The sequence below is a fragment of the Myotis daubentonii genome, chromosome 15, assembly GCF_963259705.1.
Source record: "Myotis daubentonii chromosome 15, mMyoDau2.1, whole genome shotgun sequence".
Lineage (NCBI taxonomy): Eukaryota > Metazoa > Chordata > Mammalia > Chiroptera > Vespertilionidae > Myotis > Myotis daubentonii.
In genome coordinates, this window is record NC_081854.1 from 21,331,399 (window position 1) to 21,344,328 (window position 12,930).

Genomic DNA, 12,930 nt, shown 5'->3' on the forward strand with positions numbered 1-12,930 from the left:
GATCTTAGCTATGGTGAATTGTGCTGCTATGAACATATGGGTGCATATATCCTTTCTGATTGGTGTTTCTGGTTTCTTGGGATATATTCCTAGAAGTGGGATCACAGGGTCAAATGGGAGTTCCATTTTCAGTTTTGTTTTTTTTTTTAAACATATTTTTATTGATTTTTTACAGAGAGGAAGGGAGAGAGACAGAGAGTCAGAAACATTGATGGGAGAGAAACATCAATCAGCCGCCTCCTGCACATCCCCCTCCAGGGGATGAGCCCGCAACCCAGGTACATGCCCTTGACCGGAATTGAACCTGGGACCTTTCAGTCCGCAGGCCGACGCTCTATCCACTGAGCCAAACCGGTTTCGGCCATTTTCAGTTTTTTGAGGAAACTCCATACTGTCTTCCATAGTGGCTGCACCAGTCTGCATTCCCACCAGCAGTGCATGAGTGTTCCTTTTTCTCCACATCCTCTCCAGCACTTGTCATTTGTTGATTTGTTGATGATAGCCAGTCTGACAGGTGTGAGATGGTACTTCATTGTTGTTTTGATTTGCATCTCTCGGATGATTAGTGACTTTGAGCATGTTTTCATATGTCTCTTGGCTTTCTGAATGTCCTCTTTTGAAATGTGTCTATTTAGATCCTTTGCCCAATTTTTGATTGGGTTGTTCATCTTCCTTTTGTTAAGTTGTATGAGTTCCCTATAAATGTTGGAGCTTAGGCCCTTATCAGATATGACATTGGCAAATATGTTTTCCCACACAGTGGGCTTTCTTGTTGTTTTGTTGATGGTTTCTTTTGCTGTGCAGAAGCTTTTTATTTTGATGTAGTCCCATTTGTTCATTTTCTCTTTAGTTTCAAGTGCCCTAGGAGCTGTATCAGTGAAGAAATTGCTTCGGCATATGTCTGAGGTTTTGTTGCCTTTGGATTCTTCTAGAATTTTTATGATTTCCCGTCGTATATTTAAGTCTTTTATACATTTTGAGTTTATTTTTGTGTATGGTGTAAGTTGGTGGTCTAGTTTCATTTTCTTGCATGTATCCGTCCAATTTTCCCAACACCATTTACTGAAGAGATTATCTTGACTCCATTGTATGTTGTTGCCTCCTTTGTCAAATATTAATTGAGCATATTGGTTCGGGCCGATTTCTGGGCTCTCTATTCTATTCCATTGATCTATATGTCTGTTCTTGTGCCAGTACCAGGCAGTTTTGAGAACAGTGGCTTTGTAATACAGCTTGATATCCGGTATTGAGATCCCACCTACTTTGTTCTTTCTCAGGATTGCTGCAGCTATTCGGGGTCGTTTTTTACTCCAGATGAATTTTTGGAGAGTTTGTTCTAAGTCTGTGAAATATGCCATTGGTATTTTAATGGGCAGTGCATTGAATTTATAGGTTGCTTTGGGTAGTATGGACATTTTAATGATGTTTATTCTACCAATCCATGAACACGGTATGTTCTTCCATCTGTTTATGTCTTCCTCTATCTCTTTTTTCAACGTTCTGTAGTTTTCTGAGTAGAGGTCTTTTACCTCTTTAGTTAAATTTATTCCTAGGTAGCTTAATTTTTTTGGTGCGATGGTAAATGGGATTGTTTTTTTAGTCTCTCTTTCTGTAAGTTCACTATTGGTGTATAGAAATGCCTTAGATTTCTTGGGGTTAATTTAGTATCCTGCTACATTGCCAAATTCATGTATTAAGTCTATTAGTTTTTTGATGGAGTCTTTAGGGTTTTGTATGTATAAGATCATGTCGTCTGCAAATAAAGACAGTTTTACTTCCTCTTTTCCAATTTGGATGCCTTTTATTTCTTCTTCTTGTCTAATTGCAATGGCTAATACTTCCAGTACTATGTTGAACAGGAGTGGTGAGAGTGGGCATCCCTGTCTTGTTCCTGTTCTTAGGGGGAATGGTGTTAGTTTTTGTCCATTGAGTATGATGTTGGCTGTGGGTTTGTCATATATGGCTTTTATTATGTTGAGGTATGATCCTTCAATTCCCACCTTGCTGAGAGTTTTTATCAAAAATGGGTGTTGAATTTTGTCAAATGCTTTTTCTGCATCAATTGATATGACTATTGCCGGGAGCCGGTCCATCCTTGCTGTTTCAAGGGACCTGGCATATATGGCATACTGTTCTTAATATGTTTGCTCACCTTCTTGGCACTATGTGTTTTAACCAAGGTCACCTCTCTGAGAAAGGTTGTTTCCCCAGGTAGGGATTTTCCCCTGAAGTTAGGGAGGGAATAAAACCCCTTAACTAAGTGCCAGGCGGGTAATTAATCACTTTAACTACGAACAATCATGCTTAAGCTACATAATCTTTACTCCCTGGAATGGAGATAAGAAACACCCTAACCTTTGGAATAGAGATTGATAGGATTAGAATCAACTGGTATAAATATAGATGTAACAAGACAACAGGACACAGAACCTAGACACAGAACCTACACAGAACCTAGAGACAGAAGAACTTCACTGGAGAGAACATGGCAAAAGATTCTGGACAGAAACTGGAGACAGAACCTAGAGACAGAACCTAGCGAGAGAACGTGGCAAAAGATCCTGGACAGAAACTGGCCACAGAACCTAGAGACAGAACCTAGTGAGAGAACCTGGCTGAAGAACCTAGAGACAGAACCTGGCTACAGAACCTGGATAGAACATGGCAAGAGAACCTGACTAGAACCTGGCAACCGAACCTGGCTGGAGAACCTAGAGAGGGAACATGGCTACTGAACCTGGCTGGAGAACCTGGAGAACCTGGCTGGAGAACCTAGCAAGAGAACATGGACACAGAACCTGGCTGGAGACCCTGACAAGAGGAACCTGACTATGATGATCACCTGAACGCTGCCTCTGTGTCATTCCTTCTTCGCCCACTCCGTCCACACCTTTGGGGACCCCTGGACCTGCTGGTGTTGGACCCCAGCAGACTATGTGGTTTTTTTCTTTCAATTTGTTTATGTGATGTATCACGTTTATTGATTTGCGGATATTGTACCATTCTTGCATCCCTGGGATAAATCCTACTTGGTCATGGTGTATGATCTTTCTGATGAACTGCTGGATCCAATTTGCTAAGATTTTGTTGAGGATTTTGGCATCTATGTTCATGAGGGGAATTGGACTATAATTCTCTTTCATTGTGTTGTCTTTACCTGGTTTTGGTATTAGGGTGATGCTGGCTTCATAGAATGAGCTTGGAAGTGTTCCTTCCTCTTGAATTTTTGGTAGTAGTCTGAGGAGGATAGGTTTTAATTCTTCCTTGAATGTTTGGTAAAACTCCCTTGTGAAGCCGTCTGGTCCTGGGCTTTTGTTTGCTGGAAGCTTTTTGATGACTGCTTCACTTTCTTCCATAGTTATTGGCTGTTGAGATTTTTAGATTCTTCCTGATTGAGTTTTGGAATGTTATATTTTTCTAGGAATATGTCCATTTCCTCCAGGTTGTCTAGTTTGTTGGGTAGAGTTGTCCATAGTATTTTTTAACAATCATTTGTATTTCTGTGGGGTCTTTTGTTATTTCTCCTCTATCATTTCTGATTTTGTTTATTTGGGTCCTCTCTCTTTGCTTCTTGGTGAGCCTGGCTAGAGGTTCATCAATCTTGTTTATCCTTTCAATGAACCAGCTCTTGGTTTCATTGGTTTTATGTATTTTTTTTTTGGTCTCTATGTCATTTATTTCTGCTCTAATCTTTATTATCTCCTTCCTTCTGCTCACTCTGGGCTTTTCTTGTTGTTCTCTTTCTAATTCTTTGAGTTGTAGAGTTAGATGATTTACTACCATTTTTTCTTGTTTTTTGAGATAGGCCTGTAGAGCTATAAACTTCCCTCTCAGGACTGCTTTCAATGTGTCCCATAGGTTTTGGATTGTTGTGTTTTCATTGTCATTAGTTTCCAGGATGTTTTTAATTTCTTCTTTGATCTCATTGGTAACCCAATCAATATTTAATAACATGCTATTCAGCTTCCAAGTGTTTGAGTATTTTGAGTTGTTTTTATTGTAGTTTATTTCTAATATTATGCCCTTGTGGTCTGAGAAGATGCTTGGTATGATTTCAATCTTCTTGAATTTGGGGAGACTTTGTTTGTGACCCAATATGTGGTCTATTTTTGAATATGTCCCATGAGCACTTGAGAAGAACGTATATTTCGTGGCTTTGGGGTGAAATGTTCTGAGGATGTCAATTAGGCCCATCTGATCTAGTGAGTCATTTAGGATTGCTGTTTCTTTTTCGATTTTTTGTTTGGGGGTTTATCCAGTGATGTCAGTGGTGTATTAAAGTCCCCTACTATGATTGTATTGTTGTCGATCTCTCCCTTGATATCTTCCAGGAGTTTTTTTTATGTATTTGGGTGCTCCTGCATTGGGTGCATATATGTTTATCAGGGTTATATCCTCTTTTTTTATTGATCCCTTTAGTATTATGAAGTGACCTCCCTTATCTCTTGTTTTGGCCTTCACTTTGGGGTCTATTTTGTCTGATATAAGTATTGCTACCCCAGCTTTCTTTTCATTTCCATTTGCCTGAAAGATATTTTTCCATCCCTTTCACTTTCAGTCTGTGTGAGTCCCTTCTAATGAGGTGGGTCTCTTGTAGACAGCAAATGTATGGGTCATGTTTTTTTATCCATTCAGCCACTCAATGTCCTTTGGTTGGAGCATTTAGTCCGTTTACATTTAAAGTTATTATTGAAAGGTACTTGTTTGTAACCATTTCTTTTTTGTGTGTGGCTGCTTTCTTTCTGAGCTTTTTATTTCTTCTTTTTACACCAGTCCCTTTAGCATTTCTTGCATTGCTGGCTTGGTGGTGATAAACTCCCTTAGCCTTTTTTTGTCTGTGAAGCTTCTTATTTCACCTTCAATTTTGAATGATAGCCTTGCTGGATAGAGTGTTCTTGGATTCAGACCTTTGCTTTGCATCACTTTGTAAATTTCCGTCCATACTTTTCTGGCCTGATGTGTTTCTGTTGAGAAATCATTTGATAATCTAATGGGAGATCCCTTGTGTGTAACTTTCCGTCTCTCTCTTGCAGCCTGTAAGATTCTCTCTTTGTCCTGAACATTTGCCATGGTAATTATGATGTGTCTTGGTGTGGGTCTTTTCGGGTTCACCCTGTTTGGGACTCTCTGTGCTTGTGTGACTTTTTTCTTCCCTACCTCAGGGAAGTTTTCTGATATTATTTCTTCAAATAGGTTTTCTAATCCTTGTTCCTCTTTCTGTTGTTCTGGCACCCCTATTATTCGTATGTTGTTTTGTTTCATGTTGTCCCAAAGCTCCCTTAGGCTCTCCTCCTGTCTTTTAATTTTTTTCTCCAATTGCAGTTCAGTTTGGGTGTGTTTTGCTTCCTTGTCTTCTAATTCACTAATTCGATCCTCCGCTTCTCCTAGTCTACTGTTGAAACTTTCAATGGTGTTTTTTTTTTCTTCCCAATGGTGTTTTTTATTGCAGCTATATCGCTCTTCATTTCTTCTTGGTTCTTACCTAAGTTATCGATTTTTTTTCATCCATTTCTTTTTGATTCTTACGTAAGTTATTTATTTTTTCATCTGTTTCTTCTTGCTTCTTGCGTAAGTTGTTGATTTTTTCCTCCAACCAGTTTATGCACTCTAGGACCCTTAATCTGTATTCTTTTTCTGTCATGTTGCATGCCTCTGTATCACTTAGCTGCTTTTCTGGCAAGTCCTCCTTTTCTTTCCTTTGGGGGTTTCTTTGTCTACCCATGTTTGATCTCACCTACATATGTAGATGTTGAGTCTTTTAGTGGCTGCTCCCTGGGTGGCAGTGGAACCTCGAGCTGTGGTTGCTCCCCGGGCGGTTGTGGTAGCAGCTGCTCCTCAGTTGGCAGCAGCTCCTCTGGTGGGTGCTGTTCACAGCTGTGGTGGCTCTTCTAGCTGGTGAGGGGAGGCTTCACACACAGCTGTTGATCCTCAGACAGGGGGTGTGGTGATCAGGAGGCTGCTGTTGCTTGGATCTTTCTGTGAGAAGCAGGACTTCATGTAGTCGCCCTGTCCCAGATCCGGTGTCTCCGGGTTAGCAGCCGATCTCTGGATGCTGGGTCTTTGGGTGTACAGTATACGTTTCCAAAAAACAGCCACTCAAGATGGCGCGGTCTCTGCAGCTGAGCCAGTGCACCGGGAGAGATTTCAGCCGCAGTCTCCAACTTTCAATCCGCTTTCTCCAGGATTCCTCCACCTTTCCTGGCTGCGAACTGTCTCTCAGCTGAATATCCTCTGCTTATTCAGGCTGTATGTTACCCGCTTCAGCTGCTCACCCTAACAGCTCCAGGACAAGGCACGGGACACATCTGTCTATACCTCCGCCATTTTTTTCCCGTCTTGTTAGGTAATTTTAGATCTCAAGGGGCCAGCCCATTCATATGCAAAAGCCTCTGCTCCCAGCTTGGGTGGGGCAGGGTCTCAGGGAATCAACAGGGTGGAGCAAAAAGCTATGGCTGCTCCTCAGTCTTACCCTAAGAGGCCCCCACGTCTCAGTGTCCCAGTAATCTCTGCAAGCACCTCTGAGAGAAAGCCGTCCTTGAGTTCTGCCTGATGCCAGACAGTCCAGTTTCTCCCTGTATGAATCTGGGTCCCCAGAGACTCGCCTGGAACTGGAGTTCAGAGCCATTGGGAACTTGTGACTCCCTCCTGATTGAAAAAGACACCGGCATCCTCCATTGCTAGCCCTTTCCACGCGTGCCTCCGTACCTCTGCACTTTACTTCTGCACCTCCTCTGAGTTTCAGTGTGCTTTTCTCTTTCCTTCTAGTTGTAGAATTTCCACTCAGCCAGCCTTCCTGTGGTTCTGGATGATGTCTGGTTTGTCTTTTAGTTGTAGTTTTGAAGTGGTTGTGTGAGGCAGAATTTTCAGGTGTTTACCTATGCCGCCATCTTGGTTTCTCCCCGTTTGCCTATTTTTAATTGGATTTTTTTTTATTATTCAGTTACAAGAGTTGTTTATATTTTTTTCACATAGTTCTGTCAAAGATATGTATTGTGAATATTTCCTCCTCATCTATGGTTAGCCTTTTCATTGTCTTAATAGTGTGTTTCTTAGAGCAGAAGTGTCTAGTTGATGAAGTCCATGTTTTCCATTTGTTTTTCCTGTTATGGCTTGTGCCTTTGTGTTTATTTAAGAAAACAGATCTCTCTAAGGTCACAATTAAAATTTTTTTCAGATATATGATCCATTTTTAGTTATTTTTTTATATATAGGGCAAGGAAAGGGTCACGGTTCCTTTCTTACCATATGAATTTACAGCTGTTTCAGGACCATTTGTTGAAAAGACTATGCTTTCTCTCATTGGATTACCTTGGCAGTTTTGTAAAAAATAATTGAGCAAGCTCAGCTGGCATAGCTCAGTGGTTGAGCATCAAACTATGAATCAGGAGGTCATGGTTCGATTCCCTGTCAGGCCAGGTTCCCTGGGTTGAGGGCTTCATCCCCAGTGCGAGGGTTGTGGGAGACAGCTGATCAATGATTCTCTCTCATCATTTGGTGCTTCTATCTCTCTCTCCCTCTCCTTTCCTCTCTAAAATCAACAAATATATGTATTTTTAAAAATAATTGACCAAATATGTGTGAGTTTATTTCTAGCCTCATCCTTCTGAATCATTTGACCTGTTTGTTTCTCTTTATGCCAGTATGATACTCTTGAATACTGTAGCTTTATAGTAAGTCTTAAAATCACATAGTATAAGTCTTGCAACTTTGTTCTTCTTTTCAAAATTATTTTAATTTTTGTAGATCTCTTTGTTTTCAAATACAATAAATAAAATTATCAGTGTTTTATGAAAAAAAGTCTCTTGAGATTTTTATTGGGATTGTATTGAGTGTATACATCAATTTGGGAAGAATTGACATCTTAACAATATTGTCTTCCCACCTAATGAATATGGTATATCAATCCATTTACTTAGGTCTTTGAAACTTCGCATCAATGTTTTGTACTTTACACCATAGAGTTTTGTAAATGTTTTGTTAAATTAATTCTAAATTTAAATATTTTTGGATGCTTTTGTAAATGGCAGTTTTTGTGTGTGTTTTAATTGACTTTTAGAGAGAAGAAGGGAGAGGGAGAGAGATGGAAACATCAATGATGGGAGAGAATAATTGATCAGCTGCCTCCTGCATGCCCCCTACTGGGGTTTGAACCCACAACTCGAGCATGTGCCCTTGGCTGGAATTTTTTTTTTTTTTTTTTTTTGGATTAAATGGCTTCTTTCTTTTCCTTGGCTGGAATTGAACTCAGGATCCTTCAGTCTGCAGGCCAATGCTCTATCCACTAAGCAAAACCAGCCAGGGCCTTGTGCCCAATCTTAGTGAAAAAGTATTTAATCTTTCACCCTGAAGTAGTATGCTGGCTATAGGTTTGTTTGTGGGTTTTGTTGTTGTTGTTGTTTATAGATGTCATTTACTAGATTGAGAAAATTAACTTCTATTTTTAGTTTGTTGAAAGTTTTTGTTTTCTTTTTATCATAAAAGGTGTTGGATTTTGTTAAATGCTCTTTTTGTGTTTATTGAGATTTTCATTGTTTTATTACACGATTTAATTTTCTGATGTTAAATCAACCTTGAATTCCTGATATAAATACCAGCTGGTATTGGAGTATAATTATTTTTAGACATAGAGTGGATTCGGTTTCCTAATATTTTGTTAAGGATTTTTGCATCTATGTTCATGAGAGATATTGGTCTGTAGTTTCTTTTGATATCTGTCTGACTTTGGTGTCAGGGTAATAATCACCTCATGCAATGATTTGGAAAGTGTTCCCTCTGCCTCACTATTTCTGAAAGAGTTTATGTCAGGTTTATATTTTTTCCTTTAATATTTGAGAATTTGCTATTGAAACCATCTGGACCTGGGCTTTTCTTTGTGGAAATATTTTTAATTATTTATTCAATTTTTGTACTTGCTATAGGTCTACTTATATATTTTTTATTTCTTCTTGAGTCAGTTTCGGTAATTTGTGTCATTCTATGAATATCTCTATCTCATGTAAGTTGCCTAATTTGTTTGCCAAAAGCTGTTTATAATATTCCCTTATGCCTCACCAGTTTGTCCCATGGACTGAAGACTCTCCAGCTTGATTCCAGTCAAGGGCACATACCTAGGTTGCAGGCTTGATCCCCAGCCTGGTTGGGCTGCATGTGGGAGGCAACCAATTGATGCGTCTCTTTCACATTAATGTTTCTCTCTCTGTGTCTCTTCTTTGCCCTTCCACTCTCTCTAAAAATCAATGGAAAAATATTCTTGGGTAAGGATTAATAACAACAAAAAATTTTCCCTTATAGTACTTTTCTATTTCCTATAGGGTTGTTAGTGGTATTCCTTCCTTTATTCTTTATTTTGGGAATTTTTGCTTGGTCAGAATTGCTAAAGTTTATTAATTTTGGTTTCATTGATTTTCTCTATTTTTTTATATTTTCTATTTCACTGATTTTCACTCTGATCTTTAGTTTTTCTTCCTTTCCATTTACTTTGAGTTTTATTTACTGTTCTTTTTCTAGTTCTTGAGGTAGAAGCTAAGATTAATTTTAAGTATTTCTCTCTTATTTGTATTTAAATTTATTTCCATCTATATACTGCTATACCTGCATTCTATACATTTTGCTATGTTATGGTTTTGTTTTTATTCAACTCAAGATATTTCCTAAATTTTCTTCTGATCTCTTTTTTGACACATGGGTCATTTAGAAGTGTGTTTAATTTCCACCTATTTAGAGACTCCTATATTTATTTTTATAAGCTGGATTCTAAGAATAGTTCCTTTATGGTTAAAAAACATACGTTGTATGATTTCAATTTGTATAAAGTTATTAGGGCTTATATTATGGCATTGCAAATGGTCTCCTCTGGAGAATTTTCCAAGTGTATGGAAATAATGCATTGCATCCTGCTTTTGTTAGGATGAAGTGCTAATCCCTGGGTAGTGTGGCTCAGTTGGTTGGAGCATGGAAGCACCAGAAGGTGGAGGTTCAATTCCCAGTCAGGGCACACACCCAAGTTGCAGGTATGGTCCTTGGTTAGGGCATGTGGGGGAGGCAGATCACCGATGTTTCTCTTTCACATTGATGTTTTTTTTTCTCTCTCTCTCTCTTTATCTCTCTCTCTTTCAAAAAAAGGAGTGTTAAGTCAAAATGATCGACAGTTACTAATTTTAGTAAATTTTGGTTTTTCTATCAATTACTGAAATAGATGTATTTAAATCTACAATTATGATGGTTAATTGTCTATTTGTCTTTCAATTCTGTCATATATTCTGAGGCTCTGTTATAGTAAACGTTTATACTTGTTACATATAGCTGACATGTTGACCATTTTATTATTATGAAATGTCCCACTACTTTGTCTCTAGTAAAGTTTCTTTTAACAGCTATTGTGTCTGATAGTAATATTGTCCTTCTAACTCTTCTATGTTTACTGTTTGCATTGTATATATTTTTCAACTTACTGTCTCTTTAAATCTAAATTGTGACTTTGATAGATAACATGAATTTTGCTTTCTTATCCAGTCTGACAAGTATTAGTTATGTATTGCTGTATAACAAATAACCCTCTAACTTAGTATCATGCAACAATAACCATTTATTATCTTACTCAATTTTTTAAGTTAGGAATTTGGTACTGGCTTTCCTGGCTCAAAATCTCTCATGAAGTTGTAGTCAACCTGTCAGTGAAATTGGAGTGATCTAAAAGAGGGGTTGCCAAACTTTGCTGTGATGGCCAATTTTATATGTTAACGGGACTAAGGGATGCCTTGATAGCTGGTGAAACATTGTTTCTGAGTGTCTGTGAGGGTGTCTTAGAAGAAATTAGCATTAGAATCAGCAGACTGAGTAAAGAAGATCCACCCTCACCAATGTGGACAGACATGGTTCAATCCTTTGAGGCCCCGAGTAGAGCAAAAAGGCAGAGGAAGGGGGGATTCTCTCTTCTTGAGTCAATTCTATTAATTAATTAATTAATTAATTAATACTAGTTCTGTTTCCCTGTAGAACCCTGACTAATACACTTGTCAATTTTGAATATTATAGCACAAAATATCTCACTGTTGTTTTATTTTGAATTTTTTGTTAATGTGCTTTTCACATTTTAATCAGTCAATTTTATTGTTTTTGTAAATCCATTTCATTATTTTGGAGATTTGAGTATTCATTTGTCAGAATTCTTTGTGGGTGTGTGTGTATGTGTGAGTGTGTATTTCTTTTTTTTCTCTTTTGAAATATGTCAGAATGATTTATTAATGAAGGACACTAAACTCTGTCACACATGCAAGCATGTTGCACATATTTCTCCATTTCCTGTTGTCACTTGCATGTAAATATTGTTTCAATGCTGTTGGTTTTTCTGTAGTCAAATTTACCAACTTCCCCTTGCAATTTCATATGTTATTTTTATGTTTGTAAAATTCTTTTCATCTCTGAGATATTTTCAGTTCTTTGTAAATTTTAAATGCTATTATTTAATCCGTCCAGAATTGATACATTTTTTCAAAGTGTTAATTGGACAACTTTCTGGTTGCTGTGTCATTGATGTGAGTTGACACCTTAAGTAGACACCAAATTCTTGAATACGATGGCATGTATTTCTGAGTCCCCTCTTCTCTGCCATTGTTCTATGTTTATGCTGCTATAATACTATTTATTTAGATTGATGGCACATGTGAATATCCAGTAGGATAAGTTCTACTTAATAAGTTTTTCTTCAGAGACACTTTATTTATTTTTTTTAATATATTTTATTGATTTTTTACAGAGAGGAAGGGAGAGAAGTAGAGAGTTAGAAACATCGATGAGAGAGAAACATCGATCAGCCGTCTCCTGCACATCTCCCACTGGGGATGTGTACGCAACCCAGGTACATGCCCTTGACCGGAATCGAACCCGGGACCCTTCAGTCCGCAGGCCGACACTCTATCCACTGAGCCAAACCAGTTTCGGCCAGAGACACTTTAGAATAAATGTTTCAACTCTCCTCCCCACCCCCCAAATTACAATCCCATTGGGTTTTTAAAGTAACATTTTTTATTGAGATATAGTTCACACAACATGCAGTTTACCCATATAAATGTACGAGTCAATGTTTCCTAGCATATTCACTGGGTTGTGTAACCATCACTATAATGTAATTTTTAAAATATTTTTTATCGATTTCAGAGAGGAATGGAGATGGAGAGAGAGATAGAAACATCAGTGATAGGGGAGAATCATTGATCCGCTGCCTCCACACTGAGGGTCAAACCTGCAACCAGGCATGTGTCTGACTAGGAATCGAACCATGACCTCCTGGTTCATAGCTCACTCACCCACTGAGCTACTCGGACCAGGCACTATAATATAAATGTGTTTGGTGACTTAGCCTAGGAAGTTTCACACATTTGTATAAAATGGTATGCTATATTTTGTTACATTGTTATTGCTATAATATGCTCAGCTTTACTTCGGTCAGTTTCATGCTTTCCGATTTTACTTTTTATAATTTCCAGAATTGTTCTTTGTTTTGTTTTGTTTTTTTAAATATACATTTTATTGATTTTTTACAGAGAGGAAGGGAGAGGGATAGAGAGTTAGAAACATCGATGAGAGAGAGAAACATCGATCAGCTGCCTCCTGCACACCCCCTACTAGGGATGTGCCCGCAACCAAGGTACATGCCCTTGACCGGAATCAAACCTGGGACCCTTCAGTCCGCAGGCCGATGCTCTGTCCATTGAGCCAAACTGGTCAGAGTTGTTCTTTGTTCTTTGACCTTTGCCATATAGATTATATGTTCTCCTCTTTTCTTTTTAAGTTCTTCCACTGACTTGGAAGTTACATGTTCTGTTCTTATTCTACTAATAATTAAGTACAAATTTTTAAAAGCACATATTTTAACCTATGGTTATGCAATTATCGATGTTGGGAAATAAAATTATCTGTTAACCCTCCCAT